We start from the raw sequence: 27,308 nt of genomic DNA on the forward strand, positions 1-27,308 counted from the left end.
TTTGGGATGCGGCAACCCGCCCTGCGTTAATGATATGCAGGGTAGGCGTTTCCGTCCAAAAAACGACGCAAACGACCGAGCGTCGTATTTATGCTTCCGGGCAAAAATTACTCTCGGCCAGGAGGCGGAGCAAAAAAATTACGCACAGCCCGATTTGCGTCAAAATTTAACGCCTGGGTCAGGGCAGGCGTTAAAATGGGGCAAGCACACCTGTATTTAATCAGAACACACAGAACAAACAGCAGAGCAGCAGAGCAGCAACAGGGAGACATGGAGGTGATTTTTATCCAGCGTGCACGTAGACGCAGAGCCCTGCAGCAACAACAGCAGCTACAGCAACGCCAGCCGGGACCCCAAAGGCAGCGCAGAAGGCAGGAGAGGATATTCCGGCCAAGAACAACCCTGCATGGCCTCAGGGAACACGACATCATACAGAGGTACCGGTTGAACTGGCAGGCCATTCAGCAGCTGCTGCGCAACATTGAACCGCAGTTGGCCCCCACTTTAGTGACACCCTGCACCATCCCAACAGAAACAAAGCTGCTTGCCGTACTTCACCTGCTGGCAAGTGGCTCGTTTCAAACAACTGGTGCCCTGGTTGGCGGAATATCACAACCATCATTCTCCGCATTTCTGCCAAAAGTACTGGATGCCATCATTCAACTGACACCCCGCCACATCTGCTTCCCTAACACACTGCAGAAGCAGCAGGAAACTAAACAGGGGTTCTACGCCATCAGTGGCTTCCCACACGTCCTTGGTGCAATCGACTGCGCACACGTACGCCTTGTGCCACCTGCTGAAACAGAACACCTCTACTGCAACAGGAAGCACACACATTCAATCAACGTGCAGGCCATAGTCGATCACCAGGGATTGATCAGCAACATCGTGGCTAAATATCCTGGGAGTGTACATGACTCATTCATCTTCCGTCACTGCACCATCAACCAACACTTCCAGGATGGACGGTATGGCAATGGACTACTTGTTGGTAAGTACAGAAACCTACTTATATACACACACTGCACAGCAACCCTCTAGGACACACAACACATACACCACAAAAGCAACATCTAGACAGGAACACAATGAGGTCCTTACATCACTAGCCATGTTTCTTAAGTCACCATTGAACCTGTCACACATTGGAATTTACTGTACAGCCTAATGTGAAGACATTAATGAGTGTGGTTGCCTAAATGACACCTTGCAAATTGTAGGTGTCACAATGACCTTTACATTAATACAGTGCATAAGGCTCAAGGTATGGGATGTACAGGGTACTTTGATATGAACGTGTTAACAACACTTCCAAATTTAAATGTGCATGGAACTATCATCTCACCCTCAGTGAAGACACACGGACACCTGTATCACAAGTCACAATGCTAGGGAGGGCACACTGTACTGCAAATCCCAAAACATATTGATGACAAACGGTTAGCAGACAAACACTTGCTCAGCCAAGGAAACAACACAATGCAGATGGTATAGCCTACAAGTATAGGATGTCACATCAGTACACAAAAGAGTCACACACAACACAAGACAACTACTGCCATTAAAGGTCTTTTCAATAGTGCCAGCTACATCTACATGATCCCATTCTGTGTTTTTCTTTCAGCTGATCAGGGGTATGGCATCCAGCCATGGCTAATGACACCATTTGGGAACCCGAGTACTGCTGCAGAGCGGGCATACAACGACGCCCATAAGAGGACACGCAGCATTGTCGAGCGCACCTTTGGGATCCTAAAGTCAAGGTTCCGCTGCCTTGACATCACTGGCGGTAGCCTACTATATTCCCCCGAGATGGTCTGTAGGATCATACTCACATGTGCAATATTGCACAACATTTGTGTAAAAAGGAACATTCCCCTCCTCGAACCACACCCATACATGCCTGAAGACGACGAAGAGGAGGATGCTGGCCTGCAACAGGAGGGGGAACAACCAAACACGGCTGCTGGAGTGCGTAGGGGCCAACACATTGTAAATAATTTCTTTTCATAATTATCACCATCACCACTTAATGCACTATTGTAAATAAACACTGATAACAAACACCACATCATGGTTTGGCCTATTCATTTCTGCCCACCTTTAGCTTGGAATATCTGAAGAAGAATGTCGTCTCATTGAGCAATAATTATATAACAATCATGACACAAAAATATACACCACAAATGTAATGGCCACCATACAATGGTCAAATACACACACAATGTAAATGACACACATCCTGTACAGTTCACCTTTGAAGGGCAATAGCTGAGGACCACACATATGACTCACAAACATGTAGGAAACATGGATCATCGCAGCACATGGCACACAACTAAAACACCATCACTCAACTAGGGGAAAACAGGCCTCATACATCAGCCAGTTCACATGCTAATGCTTCAGGAACAGGAATGTAGGACTAGACTCTTGCCAACAGTAATTCAAACTACTTACTATCATTGCCATGACTATCTGTCACTAGAGTTACACATAAGCAGAACATACACAGCACAAGTGCTGCACCTATGACAAGCATCCAGCACATCACATCCCATCTACATGTCAGCCCTTTTCTAAAAACATTACACACACTTGCAGCTGCTTACACCCCACCTCTCTGAAGAGGTCCCTGGAATGCCGATTTGTGTACACTGAGATTCCCTCATCTACACACTCTCACAAGAGTCATCCACTGTGCCACACCCTTTACTATGCCTACCATTGTCATACTACCATCTCAATGCATGGAACTTAGCTCATATAATACACTGGCTTTGAGTTTATAAGGCCTGGTATCACCTGTAGATTGATTCTTCTGTGAAAGGTACTGTAGGCTATTTATCAGCAAATCCCATCTCACAGGACTAGTGAGACACAGATGGAGGCCACACCAGTGATCCCCTCCATGCAGACAACCCAAATGTACATGCCCCGTCCCTGCTGATGCCTCCTACTGCATACATGTTGGAATTTGAGCTATTACATCATTAAGCTTTGACACTAATGTTGCCGTAGAAAACTTTATCAGGGTTCATGTGTCACCTTCAAAACAACACAGGACATACACAGTGTGATATCTCAACTGTCTACTGCTCCCTCTGACCAGTCCTAGTCAGAACACGTGATCATGTAATTACTGAAAGAACTTGCTCCTGATTGACCCAGTATCCTGTCAGCCTGACTGGCACCTGTCCGTGGGTCACTCTACAGATACCTGGGGTCCACCTATGGACCACACGTGCTGGCCAAAACCTCTTGTACCTCAGACACTAATTTGTAATTAGCCTCATCAATGTATACTCAAATACATAGTACTGCATGATCTGACTGTTAATTGCCTCCGATTTGTGACAGTGCCCTTGAATAGCCAAATCTTGGCCCTTCCGTTGTCTGGCCCTCATTAATGCCTAAACTACAAAGTGTGACAGTGGACCAGGACCATAGTGTATGATGGTGTAAATGGCCTCCATCAAAACCAGCAACCTCAGATAATGTCCATGAAAAGGTAACACATGAGGACCCTGACTGTTCAAACGCTGAGTAACATTTTTCAAATGATAAAGATGAGTCGTGTGTTGAATACCAGCCATTTACTTCTGCACAGAGGCTATGATGTTTCCTGATACATTACCATCCACAGAGGCCAACTGGAGTAGAAATGTTGCAATGACACATGGCGGATCCAGACACCGGAGACATTCTCTCACTCAGCACACCAAGGTTGCCCAGTTGAAAGTCTCATTACACGTTTTCAGTGACAGGGTGGGACCATCCACGTGTAGGTGACCATGTCCTCAATGGCTTCTCTCAAATTTTGCTACAAACAATACCCAATTGAAACAAGATTAGCTGCCACTAACTCATGCGGAGACCTGGAAGTTACAGTGACAACATACACCCTGACAGTTGACACTGGATCAATATTTGACCACACACATACACATGTACCATCCAATCAACAAATTATTTGCAAGCAGCCGATCACAGTAGTGTCCCAGTTGTAACCTAGCAGGAAGAATGAAACATGCCACTAAACCAGGTAATGCATAAAGGTCCACATACATCAACAACCTATTTGTCCTCAGGAAATGAGGAATGTTGAGATTTAGCCAAATATATCAATGCAAAATGGTATGTCAGATTTCTCCCAAGAATCAATAGGGCAAACGTCAAATGGGATTACAGAATGGCAAACAGTGAATCATACCCTGTTTGCTTCCATGAGCCTGCTGCTGCAGGTTTAGCATTACTGAATTTGGGAAACCCTTGGATAAATTTGCAAGTCTGGAAGAGCAAACCCTAGGGTGCTGGGGGCCTAAGTCCACCTCTACTGCCCCCCAAATAGACATTATATATCCACATGTGAATCACACACATGCATAAGGCGCATGTGTGCCCTACATGTCAAAAGGAAAACACATTTAAGATACATTAACTCGTAATTAGGACATGATTACCCCCTTAAAAAGTGTAGGCGACAATTGCACTACCTATTTGGCCTTTACATAAGTTTGATTACCGTGATAAATGTGGACACATTTTTGCTAAGGTATACATCCTGGTATATCATTCATATTTTGAAATTAGCCATCAGCAATTACCCACATATGTGTACAATTATGAGTAATATCCATTCTGACCAATCATTACTATTGCACTGTGAATACCTTCTATACATCCTATAAGGGACATTTGCCATAGCTAACCCCAAATGTGTATTACTTAGCACCGTTTGGTCATGACAAAATTATTTTCACAATGTGACAAATGAAAGACATATTTGTCATAATGCGTCATATTTCCACGCATAAAGCTTGTGCGTCATACTTTTTGACGCATAGGAGTGCAGATAATGCTGAGTCAAAAAAATATCCGAAAAATAGATTTAATACTATCCATCATTACATGGCCACCATTTTTTCCATAATGCGTCATATTTCCACGCATACAGCTTGTGCGTCATAATTTTTGACGCACAGGAGTGCAGATAATGCAGAGTCAAAATTAATTTTCATATTTAGATATCATAATTGCCAGCGGCTTAATTTCCAACTCTAGAACTGTAAAATAAGCCTCAAACAAATATAATAGACCAATGATTAATTTTTTTTTGACTCTGCATTATGTGCACTCCTTTGCGTCAAAAAATATGACGCACAATCTGTATGCGTGAAAAAATGACGCATAGCGGGGGAAAAACGGCGGCCATTTTATGCAGGATGTGATGTAATAGGATATCCTGTTTACAGAATCTGTACAGTGGGTGTACTTTCACTTTCACTTTGCAGTCTCAGATTATTCTAGACTGTGTGGCTGTGTGGAAAGTGTTGTCCTGTGTATTAGTGCTTTTGTGTCCAGTTTAGCTTCTCAATTGTGCTTTTGTCATCATTGTCTTGTTGTTGAATACTGTCTGAGTCTGTGTTGTATTATTTTGTCAAGTCCAGTGTTTCATTTATTGTCTGTGGGATTCTTTTGTGGGTAGTGTAATATAGGGGTTAGTTGGGCTCTTCTTCTTAAGTTTTATTTGTTTTTCACTACTCTACCTTTCCCCATTTCCTCCTTTTCCTTCTTCTCCAACTTTTTCCCCTTTGTCAGTGCTGACATGTCTGGTAGGCCATGGCTTGCCAGGATGGGTGAGGAGGAATTGGGGGGATTTATATGGCTTGTTTGCCATTTCCTCCCACTCATGCTGGAGGCTGGGGGTAGGGTGATACAGGGGTATCACACAGAGGCCCGTAAAGTCCGGTGGGGGAAGGTGCGCCATCACTTGGTCCGTGTCTATGGTAGCCTAAGGAATAACCATCAACTTAAGCACCGCTGGGCTGATCTGATATCCAGGGAGCAAGATCTGCTGGACCACCTGGGAAATCAAGATTGGTGGCCATGTTGGTGAGTACACATCAATTACATGTGCACAATTTAAAGCTGTGTGGCGACATGTGATGATTGTTACCCAATCTGCCAGATAAGTAGCTGGCTGTGTGTAATGCTAGGGAAACCTACTGGGTAATTGATGCACAATGTGAAGGAAGACAAATGCTAGCAGTCAGGTAGCTCATGTTTTCTACACATACCGGTTGCCTGTAGCAGTATGTAATGTAGTGCTGCCTTTGTGTCAGACAAGCAACACGTTAATGACTCAATTAGAACTCTACAGGTCACAATAGCCAGTGAAAAATGGATGTTGAAACATCCAACCTACATATGTAGACGCCATAGCTAGACTGACATTTGTAAACCCAATATGATGCTATAAATGAGTGCTGCCTTCACGTCAATTGAAGTTAGCAATGTTGTCCACACATATGTCACATGTGTGTCTGGTTGGTGTGTGGAGAAAATGACCACATAGGCTGTTTGAGTTTGAGAGGTCATGCAGTCCTCAAGTAACCAGCTTTTGGATGTCTCTCTTGGATGCACATGATGAGATGAATGCACCCCTATATTGTTGGGGCATACTAATGGAGGTGCATCTTTGACACCACATGACTGTCCAGGCCACTGCATGTGTGTAGTAGGGTGTGTAACTGTAGCAGGACACTCATCCAATGTAAATGTTGCTCAAGAATAATTGCATGCAGTATGAGCATGTGTGAAAGTGTTTCATTACGCATGTCATATTCTCACATTGTCTTTGTAATTGCAATTGTTTGTCAGTGCACGGATTCTGAGTATATTCTTCCTTCCATGCTTTACAGGTGGACCTGCACCGTACACTGTGGGAGAGGTGGCTCATTTTGCGGACCCCGACACCTACAGTGAGTGTTGCATGTGTGCTATTTTTAATGTTTGCTGGTGATGCATGATGGACTACTGTGTGTTCAACAGAATTCAAGGTTTGATGCGCTGCCCATTCATTAGTATTGTTCCATTAGTGGGATTTCAAATATCACTTCAGTTTGAGTAGACCTATGCTTATCCATTTCTCAGATTTTGGGTCTGTAGGCCATTCCAAAAGGGCCCGCTATGGGGAATGGGGTGAGTCATGTTGAATACACTGGTTAATGTAAGAGTTGCTCTGGGACTTGTCTCGGACTGAGTCTGCATTTCAGACTGACATTCTCCCAGATAGCTTCTGCAAAAGGCTTGTCTGAAATATGCTGCTTCCCTAGTTAACGATGGACTGAGTACACTGTAGGTTTGATCTTCCGGGGGCATGTACTTCCACAAGTTGAACTAGAAGTGTGTGGGATTAGAGTGCAATGGCCTAGGTGTACATTCTACTCATGATCATGGGTGTTCTTGCTCCTATGTGTGTGTGGTAAAATATGCCTCACTGGTAGTATGTGATGTTGGCCTAAGTCAGTACATTTTGACATGTGTGGACCTTGGATAGGACAAGGTTTAGCTGACTCCAATTTGTTGCTAGGCCTTCACTGGTGTTGTGTGTGTGGAGGCAAAAACTTGTTGACCTTTCTAGACACTCCTGGGTGTGCATTGATTATGGGATTGTTGGTTGTTGTTCCCACCCCACCCTCAAAGACTGCCATGTGTTTGGGAATAGGGTACCTAGGACTGTAGCAACCAGTATGTTACACATACTTGTGACCATTTGCAACTTTGTTTTGAACCTAGTGTACACACTCGGTTATGGCACATGAGTTCTATACTAGCAAAAACAATTACAAATGGCAGATATTGAGGGTTGTGATTGTTATCACATAGACTGACATATGTAGTGAAGGCAGTAGGCGGAGGAGGTGCAGCCATAATGTCAGCTGCATTACCAATTATTTGGATGAGAAGTTTAGGCTGATGTCACCCATCATGTAGAGACATGTATATGCTAGGTGTGAGATGCCCTTTTGTATGCAGGCTTCCCATGTACTTCCTCTGAGACTTTCAATGATCTATTTGGTGAAATAAGCTGTTACAACTACAGTAAAAGTAATTTCCAATTGACCCATTGTGCTTTTCCACCCAATGCATTTCCTATGGTAAATAGTTGCCCTTTCTCTTCACAGCTGCAATCATGAGTGCCGCACAGAGGCATGATTTTGAAAGGCGGGCAATGAGATACCGGCACATCCTGCAGGTGCAGTCGGGGTTCCAACGGATGGCCCGAAAATACCAGACGGATCGGGCCTCTGGAGCATGGTGGGCCTCACCACAGGGTGGCCCAACGTTGCCCACTACAGCCGCCACCACCACCACATCCACCAGTTCTCCCCAAGTGGCCCCAGCAACGGCGGAGACAGTTGTCACTGCCTCTGCAGCACGACCTGGACCCAGCAATTTCAGAGCTGCAGGACAGTCCAGTGGGCTACCAACAACTCCCACACCGAGCACCTCTGCCAGCACACAGACAGCAGCAGCACCTCCTATTGACCCTGCGGCATTCCAGGCTTTAGACAGGAAAATGGACAAGTTCATTTGTAAGGTGGACAAGCTGAGCCAGGATGTGGCGTACATTAAGAAGCGGGTTAGGTCCATCAGGCGGACCCTACGGAGGGCCAACCTCTAGGACTTATTTGATTCATTTAAATTTATCCCTCCCCTCTCTCCTCTTTCCTTTTTATCTTGATAGGTGGGTTTTGGGGATTAGTGTTAGGTTAGTATAGGTTGTTAGCTTAGTTAGTGTTAGGGAGGAGGGTGGGGGGTCCTTATTCTTTCTATTTTTCATTTTTGAGTGTGTGGGTGGGTGGGGGTCAATGTTGGGATTCCTGTCTGTTTAGATAAAAAAAAATAAAAAAAAAATAAAAAAAAATTACCCAAAAAATATATGATTGTCTAGGATAGTATAGTATGTGTGTAGGTTAGTATGTGTTGTCCTGCATGTGTCCTTTCTCATAATGGTGGGTGGGGGGTTGATGTTTAGATAGATTTGTTATATGTGTAGAGTAAGTTTAGATTAGGTTAGTTAGGGACAGTTGTGGGTTAGGAGTAGTCAGGTTAGATTAGTGTAGGTATGACTTTTCCCTTAGTTGCCTCTGGTGTGAATACATATGAATAAATATTTAGTTAACCCTTTGCATTATGTGTTAACTGCTACTTGATCATGGCCTTGAGTTGAGAGTTAATTCTCAAGAGTTGTCGTTCAGGAAAGAACTGAAGACCTGGCTATTTAAAACTTAAACCTTTTGAATAATTTTTGAGCAGTATGTCAGCACTATGGCTATATAAGCGCTACGAGGCCGTTGGCAGTTTGGCGCTATATAAATCTTTATAAAATAACATAACATAACATAACATCAGTGTAGGTGATTGTTTTTCTATGACATTTGGGTCCTATGCTACACACCGAAGAAAATAGAGGCTTAAAATGGCAGCTACCCCTGTGCTAACTTGGTAAGTATCCACCATTTGATAGAACCACCATTAGTAGTTTACATGGATCACCAAGGAATTGTGTTGATGAGTATGTATTCTACATCACAAAGTGTGCTTCCAGACTTGGTATTGTGGGTACTTTATTAGGTCGGACTGCAGTGTGATGTTCAGGGACATCTTTGTAGATGAGGTGTTATTAACACTCTTGTCTTGTTGCCTTCATTGCTGACATAGATCATGTGTGCAAAAATTCTGCATGACTTCCCTTCATGGAAGTATACTCAGAAAGGGTGATTGATGCTGTGTTTAGTTGTGTTTGCTTAGATTATACTGCATAATTTCATGTTTTAGTATTGCATGGTGCCTACATTTATCAGCCACCATTAGTTGACTTTGATTGCTATAGATGGAGCATTATTCTGTCCAACACAGCATGATTGTGTGTGGTTTGTCCCTTCATCAGTTATTCTCCTCAGGATGGTCAGGCTATGATGCAATCCTGACCACTGCACAGATGTATCAGACTACATGATGTCATGACAGTTGTATTGACAAGCTACATGTTTGTCACACAGGCACTTTAGAGTTATCTACTGCACAGTTGATGTGTCAAATAACACAGAGACATATTAGGTGTGCAAGTGCTATTTATTGATAGGTGCTGTAGTGCAAAATGTACATTGTCCATGTTTGCTGAGTCCGTTCTGGTGCATTCTTACATGGTGATCCTACAGAAGGGGTGTGGATGATGCTCCTGACATGCTGGGGTGATGTAACAGACAGTACAGAGGGACAGGATTTGGCAATTAGTAGGAGAGAGACATTCACTGGCAATGCTGACAAGTCATACAGTGGTTAGCAGAACAGTCATTGAGTATAGTTGTAGTGAGACTGGCATTTGACAAAACGTAGGACCTTGGTCAAAGTAGGCCATGGTGCAGGGACTAGTGCTTCCGGGTACTCTTCCGTGTGAATGTGATCTGTTCCATGTCTTCTTCTTCTGATGTGTGTGTTGCCTGCTTTGTCCTTGTTGTTGTTGGTTGTGAAGGGGCAACACAAACCTCAGTGTTAGAAGACGTGGAGTCAGACATCCCGGTGGCTGCTCCCTGTGAAGGTCTTAAGGGCAGTACTGCAGCAAGGAGGGCCCGCTCGTTTTTGAGAATAGCAGCTACATCACGATGGTAGGAAGCCAGGTCGGCCCTGAGGGAGTCATGATTGCATTTGTGCATGCAGTGGAAAGTTTGAGGTGCGAGGTGTTGTGGCAACTCCCTTACTGCAGTGGTGAATTCCTTTATAGTTTCTTGTAGTCCATGCAGTATGGATGTTCGGGCTTGCATAGCTGCTGCTTGATCTGCAAATGACATCATGCACGAGCGAACCACCTCAAGGCTGGCTGCCATATTTTGCATCCCCACCCGCACCTCCTTGGCCAGCTCCCATTGTACTCCAACTACAGTTCTTTCAAAGCTGGTGCCAGTGTCGTCCGAGTCCTCAGCTGTGTAGGAGCTGGCAGGTCTTGCAATTGGGGTGGTGGGTGGTTCTTCTGTGATGGCTGCTTGTTCTGTGCTCCTCCTTGTGACTGAAGGTGGGGTCTGGAGGGTTTCAAGGACCTTTTGGATGGTCTCCTGGGGAATGTTTATGGGCTCGTCATCCATGTCATCAGGGAAATCAGGGACAGGCATATCGGCAGGAGATCCATGTTCCTCTGCAATGAAACAGGGTACAATTAGTGTGTCTGTGTTGTGACAATTTTGCCATAACATGCGAGGCTTTTGATGAATTCACTTTGTGATCTTGTTTGGTATTAGTATCTGCTGTCCTTCATATGGGCATTGTTATAGGCCTATGGCCCACCTGTGTGTCATATGTATGATATTGAGTTATCAGACTTGTCTGCCTAATCGCCTCTAGGTGTTGCTTTGTACCAAATAGGGAATAGCCATCTTTTTGTCCTACTTGACTGTCCGTGTATATCTATTCTTATGGTGAGACCTTTCACTGGCTTTGGGTGTTGTGATTGCCCTGGCAGCACACTTGCCTCTCAGGACCTTCCCCAATCCCTGATTGTTCACATTGACTTAATTGTAAATGACATGTGGCATATCCTATGCATGGCAATGTTATGATGTGATATGGTGGTAGATATTGTTAATATGTCCAGCTGATGTTGGGTAATGTGTGTTTAATTGGATTGCCCTGTTTATCGTATCAATGTCCTATATGGTCCTCTGAGGGTGCAGGTGTATTACAGTGACCAGTTGCATGTGTCCCCTCCTCAATGCTGTTGTCTGAGCAGTATGACATTTGTGATGTTGCCTTGTTAGCCAGGCACGTGAAGGACCCTGACATTTGCTGCATGTGTGTGTCCTTAGTGCTGTGTGGCTCCTATTGCTGTTTACTTCGGCTGATGTATGTGACAACTATGGGCATTGTCATATGAGTGTACTGGGGCCTTTGTCTTGTTTCAGGAGATTGTTGCAGATGTCATCCTCACCCCCTAATTTAGGTATGTATGTTCCATGGGGAGGTTACTGCCATTGGCTACTTGTGCTGCACAGAGATCAGAGGTGGTAGTGTCAACTGTTGTCGCAGTTACATTGCAGTTGTTGTTTTGGCTACTGGATTACTGATAGGGACCTAGTTGATGTAGGAGATATTTTGGCTGGCGAGTGCCAGGATGTAAGTTTGACGTAGTGACCTTCCCACCTGTCGAGGCTTTCCCTTAGCTCCATTGTTGTCATGACAGGATGCCCCCATGGGACTGTTGTTGGTGTTGTGTAATGTCATGCCCCAGCTTCTGTATGTGCAGGCCATGCCCCCCTGCCGTGCCCCTTTACCCATGCCACTCCATGTATATGCTGACTTACATGCAATGTGTAGTGGTATTTCCCCCCCTGCTTACAGTCCACATTATTGCATTTTAATTCCCCATGCGACTTACCCTGCATGTGCGTTGTCTCCTGGTAGTCTGCGCTGTCCTGTCCTTGAATCCCTGTGACGATCTCCTCAGGGATGACGGTTGTGACCCTCTCCTCCTTGTGGTCCAGGGCCTCCTGGTGTGCTGGACTCCCACCTCCAGTCTGCAGTGCTGCCTTCCTGTTCCTGGCCATTTTTTCCTTTGTCCTACGTTTGCAGTCATGCCAGCGTTTCTTACACTCGGTGACTTGTCTGCGTACTTCAGCCACACTGTTGATCTTGTCAACAATTTGTTGCCATATGGCCTCTCTCTTTAGAGGTGATGAACAGTTGGTGCTGGTGTTCCGTCACCTCTTTATCCAGGATTTCCTGCTCCTCTGCACTGAAGCGACACTTTCGTTTTTTTCTATATATGTCCTGGTTCCTGTATGGATCATCCTGGCTGGTTCCTGGTCTGCTGTCATCTTCCTGGGGTCTGTAGTGGCATCTGGGATCCATTTTGGCACTCCTCTGCTGAAAGGGAAGTGTTCCCGGGTATTTTTGACGCTATTGCGTCAAAAAAAATTGCGCTTTCCGGGTTGCGCTGTCGTAAATCGACCCACAGTCATTTACGTCGTGTTAACGTCGTTTTCCTTTATGACTTGACGCCGCGACGTGCGTCAAAAAAAATGACTCCCACCTGGTGGTTGCGCCGCCGTGCGTCAAAGTATAAATTTGACGCCCGCACGGCGCATCGAAATGGCGTTAGCCGGCGGTAAAATGTTTGCCGCAAAACTGCGCCGGCGCAGCTTTGCGTCAAAAAGTATAAATATGGCCCTGTGTTTCTAACAGCCATCACGTCGGCTAGACGTGTGAGTGAGCTTCAGGCACTTTCTTTTCATCCACCTTTTACAACCTTTCATAAAGACAAAGTGGTTTTGAGGACCAGGGCGTCTTTCCTTCCCAAGGTAGTGTCTCCGTTTCACTTGGGACAATCCATCACTCTCTCGACATTCTACCCTCCTCCGCATCCATCTCAGGAGGAGGAAAGACTCCATCGTCTGGACCCCAGGAGGGCTCTCAGTTTTTACATTGACATGACGAGAGAGTTCCGCTTGGATGACCAACTCTTTATTGGATACGTGGGGAAGAGGAAGAGGAAGGGGAAGGCTGTCCACAAACGAACGCTATCCAGGTGGGTCGTTCTTTGTATTAAGATATGTTATTCATTGACGAAGAAGGATCCTCCTGAGGGGATCAGGGCCCATTCCACCAGGGCCAAGTCGACCTAATCGGCCCTGGCCAGAGGTGTTCCAGAGGCGGACATTTGTAAGGCCGCGACTTGGTCTTCCCTCCACACCTTGGTAAAGCATTATTGCCTGGATTCGGAGGTGAGGAGGAATGGCCATTTTGCGCAGTCTGTGCTGCAGGAGTTCTTGGTGTGACCAGACGATACCCTCCTCCGAGGTGGTACTGCTTTGGGACTCTATTCATTAGGTGAGGAATCCACAGGTAGTTGTATCCATCAGAAGAGCAAGTTACTTACCTTCGGTAACGCTTTTTCTGGTGGATACACTAGCTACCTGTGGATTCCTCACGGTCCCTCCCGCCTTCCCGTTGTCTGTCTGGTCATACCGAGATCTCCTTGGGTGTGCATTTGTATGTTTTATTTATGTATATTTGTATGTATGTATGTGTGTGTGTATATATATATATATATATAGTTGCATTTCTGTTTATTTGCAAGTTCTTAAATTTGTTCATAATGGTGTAGAACCTTTAAGAAGGGGCATTGGTATTGTTTCTGTTATTGGCGATTACTTTTTCCATAAAGGTTTATTGGATATGGTCATGTAGTGTTTGGATTATCAATGTTTATCTATTTGTCTCAAAGGCACGTCAAAAATGGCGTAACTGACATCAGCACGCCGGCGAGGACCTCTTATTGTCACTATGACGTCAGGCGGAGCCGCGTGGAGTCGGGCAATTGTGACGTCCTCGCCGAGGTGCAGAGCTAGAGAGAAGTTTCCGTCGAATGCTACGCATGGGGAGAATTCATTAGGTGAGGAATCTACTGCTAGCTAGTGTATCCACCAGATAAAGCGTTACCGAAGGTAAGTAACTTGCTCGATAGGATGCCCCTTCTGTAGCCATGAAAGGGGCTAAAAGCAGAATGAATGGGAGAAGGGGTACAAGGACCTAGCCGTAGCACGAGAATCCCTGAAGTGCTCGAGCACCAAATCTCCTTTTTCTCCGAAGAGATGGATGCCATCAAAGGGCATGTCCATAAGGTTAGATTGGACATCCCTTGAAGAGCCAGATGTCCTCAACCAGGCTAGGCACCTTAGGGCCACGGTCGATGCAATCGCTCTACCCAGTGAGTTGGTTGTGTCCATTCCACATCTGATCATGAACTTTATTGCGTGTCTCTCCCAGCGTTTGGGAGTAACTGCCCAAAAGATATGCACTGTTCAGGGACCGCAATGCAAGGCTGGAGGGACAAAACATCTTCTTTTCAAGTTAGTCCAGCCTCTTGGATTCCCTATCCGGGGGTGTGGAAGGGAACACACTGTGGGATGTGGAGGTTTGGATAACCAAGTTCTCAGGAACGCTGGGTCACTTGGAGCATGTTCATGGCAGTGGGAGATAGTCCTGTTCAGAGGAACCCCTGTGCTGGGTTTGGACCTGGTACCCAGCAGGACATCAGTAAAGGCTTATTTAAAGAGCAATAGGGGTTCAGAGGATGTAGCCCCAAACTGAAGCACCTCTGTGAGGATGTTAATCCTGGCTTTCACTGAAGGCAGCTCGCAGCCCAGGACCTCAGCCACTCTTCGCACCACCATGGAATAGGACGCTTCCTCCTCCGGAGAAAGCATGCCAGCACCAGGGTAAGTATCCAGATCACTGGCTTCACCCAGGTCCATATGCCAGTCCAAAGGGTCTTGTAGCTGGTATTCTAGTGGGTCACCGCTAACTGTACCCCAACTCATAAGAATAAAGGTCAGGATCCGACATAGTAGGCAAGGCACCTGCCGGAATCGGCGTCGCCCAACGCCGATCCGGCTCCATGTCGGCAATGAGGATGGGGTTGATGTTGCCCAGGGGGCACGGGCCGTTTGGGAGCGTCATGGTTAGAACTGGAGTTGGGGAAGGTATGAACAACACTGGTTTGGATCCAGGAAGGAATCCATGGGTGCCCCCGGAGCCTCCTAAAACTCTCTGAGTTGGGCAGGGGTCACTTTGGCTCCCAGAAACTCGGGGAGACGTGAAGCTGACCCAGACGGAGGCCTAGAATGATGACACTCCTTTTCCCGCATCTCGTTGGCCGACGGACGGGGTAAAGTCAAAGGACGCTTCTTCGACCTCTTCTTATGCCTCGACTTTCCCGATCGCCCTAGAATTTTAAGTGGGACGACAAAGAGGGGGGACTCACCGACTGACCCCAGGACCTTCCTCTTGACTGAAATTGGAACCTACGTAGAGCCAAATGCCAGGTCGCAAGAAGCTTTAGGGACTACTCCTTCAGAGGTTTTGGACTCATGGCCCGGCACTCGGAGCACGACTTTGGTTTGTTGTCGCACTCCAAACACCACAGGAACACAAGGTGCAGATCCATTATGGACATTGCCTGATGTCAGGATCCTCAGGGCTTGAACCCAGTCTTATGCGAAGACATCCTCGATGCACCAGTAGTGTAGACACTCAAAATTCGTCCACATAAAGTCGAAAAAGACCAGTCCAAAAATTACTGAGGGGTACCGCTTTCTTCAGATCAGCCAGGGTGGCGCAGAAAGAAAGGAACTGATGTCAGCGCACCCGCGTGGCACCTATATAGGACTCACAACATCAAAAGGTGATACTTTGACTGACATGGAACAGCGTCACAACTTTCGGAAGGAACAACGTTTGCGTCCTCAGAACCAGTTTGTCAGGGAAGAAGGTTGTGTACAGCAGATTGACACAGAGAGCTTGAACCTTACAGCCAGCATTGAGGGACACAGTCTTAAGGGCCAGAAGCCGCAAGGGATCGTGGTGAAGCAGCTCAAAGAGGTACGCATCAAGTATTCATCAGATCAGTTATTTTGCATAATACAAGTTGGTCCGTGTAGGGAGCTGGGTTCTGGTTGTAGTACCCCTACCCCCCTCTGTGCTCTTTCCTGTTTTTTTAGACGCAACTTCAATGTCAATTACTATGTTAATTCCTAGACATAGTAAGTATACAGGGAAGCTATTTTAAATGAGTATGCTGGACACTGGTCACTACTAGTTCCCCAGCTACTTGATGGCTTCTCTGAACCCTGGGCTGTTTGGTATAAAACATCTCAGAATAATAAACCCTCAATGTTTCTAATGATGGATTTATTAAGAAATGCACAAAGAGGGCATCTTAGAGATGCCCCCTGAAAACCTACAGCTACTAGTGGTTGACTGACTTGTCCTTCACCAGGTCAGCCACCACAGACATGTTTCTGGACCCCCATGATGACAGCCAGTGCTCTTGAGGCCTGGAGACAAAAGCCTGCACTGGGCAGAGTTGTCACCTCCTCTCATAGGCAAGATGGACATTCCAGGGCAGGGAGTTTCAAAGGCCTTGCCGCCTTTGTAATGTGACCCAGGTCTCTCCAGATGGTGGAGATGAAGACCACCCCCCATCCTGACCCCACTTTTGGCAGCAGCACAGGCAGGAATATTAGTTAAATTAGGAGTGTCTACTTCATGCCCATCCCACCCCTAAAGCGGACGAGCTGAAATTGACACTACTTTTTAAATTCCTGCATCTTGTTTGGAAAGAATTAGGCTACTAGGGTTTGTCTCCCAGTCACTGAAAGATCTCAGCAGGTGGTTCACCACCAGGAAAATTCCAGATGGTCTAGCCATTTCTAGAGGTGTAGTGCCTCATGGCACAGGGTTGACAACCGCCCCCTTCTCTGTTTATAGCAATACCATTTGAAAGTGGTGTTGTCCGTAAGCATCTTTATAACCCTCTCCTTCGTGGATGGAAGGAAGGCTATTGATGCCAAGCAGATGTCCCACAGCTCCAGAAGGTTGATATGAAGCTTGGACTCTGCAGGGCACCAGAGGCCTCTGATCTCCATCTCTCCCAGGTGGCCACTCCAATCCAGAAATTATGCATTGGTCACACCACTATCAGCTATGGATGGGGGAGGACCTGCTGCTGACCTAATTGTGGTCCAGTAACCATCATTGCAGATATTTCACAGTCTCCTCCAAAATATGGACATGGTTGGAGAGGTCCTTCAATGTGAGGCCCATTGAAACTTCAGATTCCACTGCACAGCCCAGATATGCCTCCTGGCATGCTTGACCAGAAGGATGCAGGAGGTCATCAGTACTAGTAGCTTCAGAGTCCACCTCACTGAAATCCAGGACAGAGGTTGAAAGATCAGGATCGTAGCCTGAATGTCACAGACTCGCCTTTCTGAAGGAAAGGCATGAAACCAATCTATGTCCAAAATGGCTTAAATGAAGGGGAGAGTCTGAGAAGGAGCCACGTGTGCTTTTGGCACGATTATAGTGAACCGCAAAGATGACAGCAGGTTCATCATAGTCTGGAGGTGGTTATCAACTGCATGGAGCAAGCCCACCTTCAACAGCCAGTCATCGAGGTGAAGGAAGACTGGGACCCCCGACATCCGAATACGTGCTGCTACCACTGTCATCACTTTCATGAACACACAAGGGGCACTGGTGAGACCAAAGGTGAGCACAGGGAACTGAAAATGCTCATAACCCACAACAAACCACAGGTAGAACCAATGGGTCTGCATGACAGGTACATGGAAATAGGCATCCTGCAGATCCAACACGGCCATCCAGTCTTTAGAGTTGAAGGGCAGACCAGAAATGGGCTAGGGTGTGCATTTTTATGTGTCCTTCCGGGGGATTGGTACTGATGGGGCAGGTCTAAAATAGGAGAAGGCCTCAGTCGCACCAGAAAGTAATATGCGAGAAACTTGGAATTTAAAAAAAAATATTGCACATTGTTTTTATTTCTTTTAGCCACTTTATTTACTACATTAATGTTCATTGTACTGTTGGGTTCTTTGTCACTAGGAAATCTGTACATATCAGAGGCGCCTTTTTGGTTGGCACTCCAGTAGTTTTCTTCCTGATACCTTAAAATGAAGGCTGGGGCGCCATTTGACAGCTACTACAAAATACTGACAACGCACTCTCCAAGGGGGCATTATTTTTAAATATATTTTTAACCTGTGAGAAACTTGAAAAATGTTTTAAAACATTGCACATTGCTTCTATTCCTCCTGGGCACTGCAGTCCCTACATTAATGTTTATCATACTGCTGTGTTCCGTGTCACTAGAGAATCTGTACGTTTCAGAGAAATTTTGGTTGGTGCTCCAGTTGTTTTTTTTTTTTTTGCCCCAGACACCATAAAATAAAGGCCGGAGCACGGTCGTGCCGTTGGTGTGCTAAAGGCGCAACAAAGGCAAGCCTGTCTGCGCCTGAATGGGACCATTGGCTAGGAGCTCTCCCCCTGTAAATCCAAGTAGGTTTACATATTCATCCCTACAACTGCACGCACTACAGGGAACAATCAAAGAGTAGTGCCTCCTTTTCAATGATTTATGTAAGGGTGAACTTTTTTTGTAATAGCTGCTCTATTTGCCCCAATGCTCCTCCGATCAAAGGATCACAAAAAATACATGTGAAGGCTGGCATATGTATATGACCAATTGCAGATCTTTGCCAGGTCATAAATTGGAACTACACACCATCTTGGAGGAGGACGAACTATATACAGTTTTCCTCACGGAAACTTGGCTACATGATGAGTCAATGCACAACATTATACAAGCCCTATCTTCGGGATACTACATCTGCTGGAGAAACCGGGTGAATAAAAAGACTGGTGGGATTACTATTATTCTCGAGGAGGATTTTAGATCACCCTTGAACCATTACATCTTCCAGCCTTTTGCCATCTCCTTGACCCTGACTTTCACCTTCTCAGGTGTGCTTTTGTTATACTCCTTGATATCAGTGCAGCTTTTGATACAGTCGACCATGGAATTCTCATTGAAAGAATCAATAATGCAAGAGTCACCTGAACTGCCCTAAAATGGCTTTTATTAAAGATACGACCTTTCAGGCGTTCGAAAAATCCTGCTTCTCAGAGAGATCCTTTCTCTGAATTGTGGAGTATCGCAAGACTCCTTGCTGAGCCCTACGCTCTAATTTGTACATGCGCACTCTTGCTGAAATTGTGCTGTCTTTCAGGATATCAATAGTGTCATAGGTTGACATCCAATTGGTGTTCTCACTTGTTCCCGAGCATGGGCCTCAATCTTCACCCCTGAAGCTCTGCATGGAGAAAGTAGCAAGTTGGATGACCAGCTCCTGTCTTACGCTAAACGGAGACAACACAGAAATGATGATACTAGGCACTGACCCGAATTTCCAGCCAATTTTAGGCTGGCTGAATTGCTTAGGCACGCCAACTACCCCCAAGACAGCTATAAAATGTTTGTGGGTATGGCTGGATATACCTCTTTAAATGGATGCCAGGGCAATTAAATTATCGGCCAGGTGCAATGACCTCCTTAGAATGTTACAGGAGATTGTGCATCTGCTCCCTCTGTTATCCAGAAGGCTCATGGTAGAGGCATTAATTCTGTTTTGTCTGGACTACAGAAACTTGCTTTACCTGGGAGCGCCTAGACGTGTAACTAAGAGTCTTTAGGTCATGCAGACCACGGCTGCCCGCCTTCTGCTCAATATCTCAAGGCATTAATCAGCTCAACAGGCCCTGGTCACACTTCATGGGTTGCCTGTAGACCAGAGAGTGAAGTTTAAGGCACTATGTATAGCACATAGGGCACTTCAAGCAAAAGGCCCACCTTTATTACAACTGCTAATCTCACCTATACCACAGTTAGGACCCTGAGGTCAACCAAGGCTCGACTGGCAAGAGTCCCCTATTTTCGGAAAGTGAGAAGTGGAGGGCACTCCTTTGCTTACATTTTGTGGCCAAACTGTGGAACTCTCTACCCGATACAATGCGGCTTATTGACAACAAACTTTGTTTTAGGAAGCACCTGAAAACTTGACTGTTTCACAATTAGCCTATTCTACTGTTGCCTCTGATATCACATATTGTTGGGCTGTGTTGCAGAGGTTAGCGCTGGGATGCCTTAGCCAAGCACTTTATAAATGTGCATAGAATAGCGAGAGTAACAGCCACAACCCTCCTTCTGGTGCAGGCACCCTCTGACCAAAAAGTGTTGCACTTCCTACCGTTAATAGGGACTGTTGGTCATGTGTCAGTCGTTCAGAGGATGGTGAAAGGTGCGTCAGAGTGGCCAGGAAAGTTAGGGTGTATCCTCTCCAAAAAATTAGCAGGACCCACATTTATGATGTTATAGCCTGCCAGCCCAGTAGAAATTGTTGAATCCTGCTGCCAACCAGGTGGCTTTGCTCCACTAAGGGCAAAAAAGAGCTCAGCACCTTGCAGATTCTGAAGTGATATGGGACACCTTTGCTGAAACTGCAAAAGGAATGGTAGGATTGATGCAGTTGATGCGGCAGCGCAGATAAACTCAGGGAGCATGCAGTAGCCCTGCTTTCTTTAAACCGCTCCAGAGCATAATCTGCTATGTCCTCAAAGAGGTGAGTCTCATTAGAGGGCATGTCCAGAAGGGATTACTAGACATCGCTTGAAAAACCTGTCAACTGCAAACAGGCATGGTGACGAAAAGCAACACTAGTGCCAATGGGTTGCCCGATGGAATCCGTGGTAACCAGACCACAAAGAATTGAGGCCCATATTTATACTTTTTGACGCTAAACTGCGCTAACGCAGTTTAGCGTCAAAAAATTTAGCGCCGTCTAACGCCATTCTGAAGCGCCATGCGGGCGCCGTATTTATGGAATGGCGTTAGCCGGCACTAGCAGACCGGCGCTGCCTGGTGTGCGTGGAAAAAAACCACGTAGACCAGGCAGCGCCGGCGTAGGGGGAAAATGGCGTTAGGGCGTCTTAAAATGGGGCAAGTCAGGTTGAGGCAAAAAAATCGCCTCAACCCGATTTGCGCCATTTTTTTCGACGCCCAGACGCCATTTAAATGACTCCTGTCTTAGTAAAGACAGGAGTCATGCCCCCTTGCCCAATGGCCATGCCCAGGGGACTTATGTCCCCTGGGCATGGTCATTGGGCATAGTGGCATGTAGGGGGGCACAAATAAGGCACCAAAAAAAATTAAAAAAAATTAAAAATTATACTTACCTGAACTTACCTGAATGTCCCTGGGATGGGTCCCTCCATCCTTGGGTGTCCTCCTGGGGTGGGCAAGGGTGGCAGGGGGGGTCCCTGGGGGCATGGGAGGGCACCTGTGGGCTCATTTTGAGCCCACAGGCCCCTTAACGCCTACCCTGACCCAGGCGTTAAAAAGTGGCGCAAATGCGGGGTTTTTTGACCCGACCACTCCCGGGCGTGATTTTTGCCCGGGAGTATAAATACGACGCATTTGCGTCGCCGTCATTTTTTTAGACGGGAACGCCTTCCTTGCATCTCATTAACGCAAGGAAGGCGTTCACGCAAAAAAATGACGCTATTTGCCCATACTTTGGCGCTAGACGCGTCTAACGCCAAAGTATAAATATGGCGTTAGTTTTGCGCCGAATTTGCGTCGAAAAAACTACGCTAATTCGGCGCAAACGGAGTATAAATACGGGCCTGAGTATTTGGTAGTGTCACAGCAGTCCTGTATAGCTTGGGTTAGGACAGGTCGAAGAGCTTCCTGAACACCTGGGAGTACTTGAGAACTGAATTCCAGAAAGCATGGGAATAGGGGCCCAGCAGGCAAACGGCACTGACTGACTTTAGAGCCAAACTAGTAGAAGAAAATGCCCTCTTGCCAAAGGTCTCCACTTTCTTGGATTCCTTATCGGGGGAGTCAGTTGCAGCTCAGCAGTGTCAAACAATTTGGCGATGGACTGGAGGGCCAGAGCAAGGTTTATCCCATGCCCCAGGAAGGTATCAGTGAATTAAAAGTTATCAGGGTCAGTGAATTAAAAGTTATCAGGGTCTTAGTAGAGGTTTGCCCCAACTGGAGTACTTTGGTCAAGACACTGACTTTGACCTCTAAGGTTGGGGGCTGGAGATCAAGAACTTCAGCCGCCCTCAGCACATCCACTGCAAAGATAGCACTTTCTTCAGTTGAAATGCCTGAGCTAGACTCAAGGCCAGAATCAGGAGAACTTTCACCATCACAGGCATCCTTGAGGTCATCATACCAGTTTTCTTTCTGTTAAGGTTGACCAATGTCATCTCCTGCATCATAGTTATTATTGCAATCCATTCATAACAAAGAATGCATTGTATGAGACCTGCCTTGTGGAAGTCAAACGGGCCAGGTTGATTTTCAACAGAAAGCAAGAGCAGTTTCAATCGAGGCTGGCGCAGCACTGACTCAGATGTGCATCTTGTCCTCTGAGGTCAGGGAATTCTGCATTGGTGTCAACTTTCCGGGAACCATTGTGGATCTGGAGGCAGACTTGGTACAGGATCTGGGGAAGGCTCAGCGAAGGGTGGGTTCGGAGGGTCCAACTGGTGCTAAGGGTGAACCTGGCAGTGGTATTCCATATGGGCTATGTGGGCCATATGGTGAGTTTCCTGGCTCCTTGGGACCAGCAGACTCACAAAAGGGAGTAAGAAGAAATCTTTAGAGTTGGATCATGGCCTTGTAGAACTATCAGATCTGCCTTGGTGTCAAAAGACGGCCCAGGAAGAAACAGTTACGTATCTTTGGCAACACCTTATCTAGAATAAACTCAGTCTAGCCGTAGATTCCTTATTGTAGAATTATCCCCAGTTGTTAGACTGGACGCAAAACATTTTAATGAGGAGTATCTGCATGCCAGTTGGTGGTCTCGTCTGCGCCGGAAGTGACATGCACAGTGTTTATCTAGGCACCACCTCAGCGTACTGATGTCAATTTCTTTTTGTGACTTTCCTGCTCTTCAGGACTGGAACTCAGTGCACTTATACAGTGGTCACAGCCTTTGCACTGGTGGATTGGGCACACAGCCCCTTTGGGGCTTGCTTACTGGCCAGTGCATAGCAGATTTTAACGAAGGGAACAAACTGTTGAGTGATGGTCTGCTTCTGCACAGCCTTTCCCTTCTTCACACTGACATACCCCATGAATACAGTGGTCACAGCCTTTGCTCTGGTGGATTGGGCACACAGCCCCTTTTGGGCTTGCTTACCGGCCAGTGCATAGCAGATTTTAATGCAGGGAACAAACTGTTCACACTGACATACCCCATGAAGAGTTGGTCATACACCTGGAAATCTTTTGAGCGGTCAAGGTAGAACGGCTAGGCTCTTTCTGGGTCCAGACAGTGAAGTTGCTCCTTTTCCTTGGAGGGATGTGGCAGAGGGTAATAAGTAGGCAGGGATGATGGACAGTCCTACATGAAAGGGAGTGACAACTTTTGGCAGAAAGGAAGCTCTAGTGTGAAGATATCGGGTACAGAGGCTTGGATGTCAGAGCCTGAAGCTTGCTAGCCTCCCAGACAGACAATAAAGACACCAAGAAGGCCAGCTTTATGGAAAGGAGCCTGAGAGAACAATTGTGCAAAGGCTCAAAGGGAGAGCACATCTGAAAAGATAAAACAAGATTAAAGGTCCCACTGAGGCATGATGAAGGTGGATAGATATGTTGTAAACCTCTGAAGAAACTATTTACAACAGGGGATTTGAAGGATGGGGTGGTTAATCTGACAACAGGATAAAAGCTGATATGGCAGAAAGATAGCCCTGGGCAAGAGAAATGACAAAGCAAAAGACCTGCGAGAGGGGAGCATAAAGTGGACCAACCCAGTTCTCTGCACACCATGCCACAAACATGCCCCAATGGCAGGCATATACAGTCTTGCAGGAGGGACGCCTGGCTGCCAAGATAACATTGCAAACTTCGGGCAGAAGCTCAAAAGCAGTTAATTGTTGCCGCTCAATCTCCACGCTTGAAGAAGGAGCATTTATAGGTTTGGGTGGAGAACACTCCCTTGTTGTGGTGGCAGAATATCCTCCAGAAGGGGCAGCCTGATTGGAGGACTGATGGCAATGCTCAACAGCTTGGGATACTAAACTCTGAGCCCAGTCTGGAGCCACAAGGATGACTTCGGCACGCTCATTCATGATCTTCCTGAGAACTCTGGGCAGAACTGGTATGGGTGGAAAATCCTAACGGAGGAATGAGCTCCACTCAAGAGGAAAAACGTCTCCAAGTAAAGCCGCCTTGGAAAGTTCAGTGTGCAGAACTGCTGACATTGCGCGTTCTTGGTGATGGAGAACAGAACTAACGGAGGCTCTCCTCATGGCTGAAAGAGACCTGTGCCACCTCCTGATGGAGACGCCATTTGTGATCCGCTAGGCATCTTCGGCTGAGTTTGTCTGCCCTGTCGTTCAGAGAACCTGCCAGGTGCTGAGCCACCAGGGATTTGACCTGACACTCCACCCATGTCCATAGATGCAGGGCCTCTTGACTGAGGGTCCATGGCCCCACCTGCCCTGTTTGTTGCAGTACCACATGGCGGTGATGTTGTCCGTGAAAACCTGCAGTAGCCTTACCTTGATGGAGGGTAGAAAGGTTTTCAATGCCAGCCGGATCGCCTGTAGGTTGATGTGAAGTCTGGATTCCACCATGGACCAGAGGCCTCTGATCTCCAACTCTCCCAGATGGCCACCCCATCCCAGAAGTGACGCATCTGTCACCACTGTCATATCTGGTTGTTGAAGGAGAGGGGTCTGCCGTGGTCGTTAACCACCACTGCAGATCTTTTGCAGTTATCTCCAAGGTCTGGACCATGTCAGAGAGATCCCCCTAATGTTGCACTCACTGGAACTTCAGGTCCCACTGCAGAGGCCGCATATGCCAGCGGGCATGGGTCACAAGCAGAATGCAGGAAGCCATTAGGCCCAAAAGCCTCAGAGTCAGTCTCACCGAAATCCAGGATAGAGGCTAAAACATCATAGCCTGAATATCCTGGACTCGCCATCCAGGAGGATAGGCCCGAAACTGAACCATGTTCAGAACAGCTCAGATGAAAGGGATAGTCTGAGAGAAATTCACATGTTGCTTCAGCACATTGATCATGAACCCCAGTGAATGAAGGAGGTCCATCGTAGTCTGGAGTTGAGAGAAGAAAGCCTGGGGTGAGCCCTTCTTCAACAGCCAGTCAATGAGACAGAGGAAGACTGGCACCCCTAATTTCGGCATCACCTTGATGAACACCCAAGTGGTGCTGGTAAGGCCAAAGAGAGCAGCGCAAACAAAGTGATTGTGGCCCACTGTGAACCACAGGTAGTACATGTGAGCAGGCAGGACAGGAATGTGGAAGTATGCGTCTTCAAGTCCCGTGCTATCATCCAGTCTCCCAGGTCCAGGGCAGAAAGGACTTGAGTAAGCGTGGCATTGTGAACTTCTCCTTGAAGAAATTGAGAGGGTGTAGGTCTAGAATAGCACAAAGGCCTCCGTCCTTCTTGGGCACTGGAAAATAGCGGGAGTAGCAACCACAACCTACTTCTGGCACCCTCTCTATGGCTCCCTTGGCCAAGAGATCTCTCACTTACTTGCAGAGTAAAATGCATGGTCCTCTATCAACCTGCCCTAAGTGGGTGGCATAGGTTGAGAGTGAGGGGAGGAAAGGTGAGAAAAGAAAGTAGCCCTTTCAGACAATCTGAAGAACCCATTGGTCTGATGCTATAGACCTCCAGTGGAAAAAATGATGGTATATCCTGTCTCCCACTGAATGCCCAAGATGATAAATGGGCAAACTAAAGGGGTATGGAGGCTGTGGCTGCGGGGGTGATGGAATGGCCCAACCTCTTGCTCCCTGCCCCATTGTGTCTGTTGGTAACGCATCCACTGCCTCACAAAGGCTGAGAAGCTTGCACGCCTTGGAGGCTGGGTAGGTAAAGACGTGGCTGGAAGTGGGGGCGTGTCCAACAAGGCGTCTGGGACGGACGCATAAGCCACAGCTCCGATCCCGGCCCAAAAAAATATCCTTACCTAGGCGCCTGCACACACCGGAGAGGCAGGTGCCAACGCTCCGTGGAGGTGGAACACCGGAGCTGCGCGAGGCGCTGTGCCGGGAGCCTCTGGGAGCGGGGAGACGCGCTGATCGACCGAGGAGCAGTCGAGCCGCGCAGTGAGTGACGCGGCCTGCATTGAGGCAGCGCCGGGCCGAGAGGCTCCTGCACGCCGCATAAACGGAGTCCGTGGCCCGGCTTGAGCCCCCGGCGAGCACAGAGGTTGGCGCGCGCCCCGGGCTGAGTTTGTTCTCGGCGGCACGGGTGGGAAACTGCGCCGCCGCTTCAGCTTTGTGGCCCTGTCTCATTGGGGTCGCGCCCGCTGGGGGTGCGTCTGGAGCCCCGACGAGGTGCGCGGGCACCCCGCCAGCTCCCTGCACCCTGCCGCGATGCGGAGTGCCTGAGGCGACCGTCGTGGGGGCCACTGTGCGTCACGTGGACTTCCGTCGCTCGGCTGGGGTCTCGGTGCAGGACGCTGCGCTGGGGCACATCGGACCCTTTTCAGCGGGGGGCGGCGGGCTGCATCCGCGCGCAGCTAGTGGTGATGCAACGCAGCAGCCAAACAATTACAAATAGGAGCACATTCAACGCGCTTCACCGGCGACATAAAGCGAGTCGCAGCGCATATAAAGGACATGAACTTCCCCCTCAGTGAATACAAAGGCAGGCAGTAAAGTAAATTCTTGCTGAAATCAGCCCTCCCAAAGTAATTAAAAAACAAACACCCGCAAAACTGAAGCTTGCAGGTTACCAACATGTGTTAACCACCACACTACACAAAGGAGGAGTGTGGTGGTAGAAGGGAAGAGGAAGAAACAAGGAGGGAAAAAGAAAAGAGAAAGTAACATAAACACCTCGTGTAATATGCATTACACAATCAACAGGCTGCCCCAACATGCATTCCTACTCAGAACTGTCTGCCCCAAAGGCTTAAACATATGCACAGTATCCAGGGAAACCAAGTAACGAATTTATAAAGATTAAGTACCTACTATAATACTTAATCCAATTGATTACTGCACTCGAGGACCAGAACACTCTAAAGCTTTTTTGCGCCATGC

This window comes from Pleurodeles waltl, chromosome 3_1 (genome assembly GCF_031143425.1).
Source record: "Pleurodeles waltl isolate 20211129_DDA chromosome 3_1, aPleWal1.hap1.20221129, whole genome shotgun sequence".
NCBI classification, from domain to species: Eukaryota; Metazoa; Chordata; class Amphibia; order Caudata; family Salamandridae; genus Pleurodeles; species Pleurodeles waltl.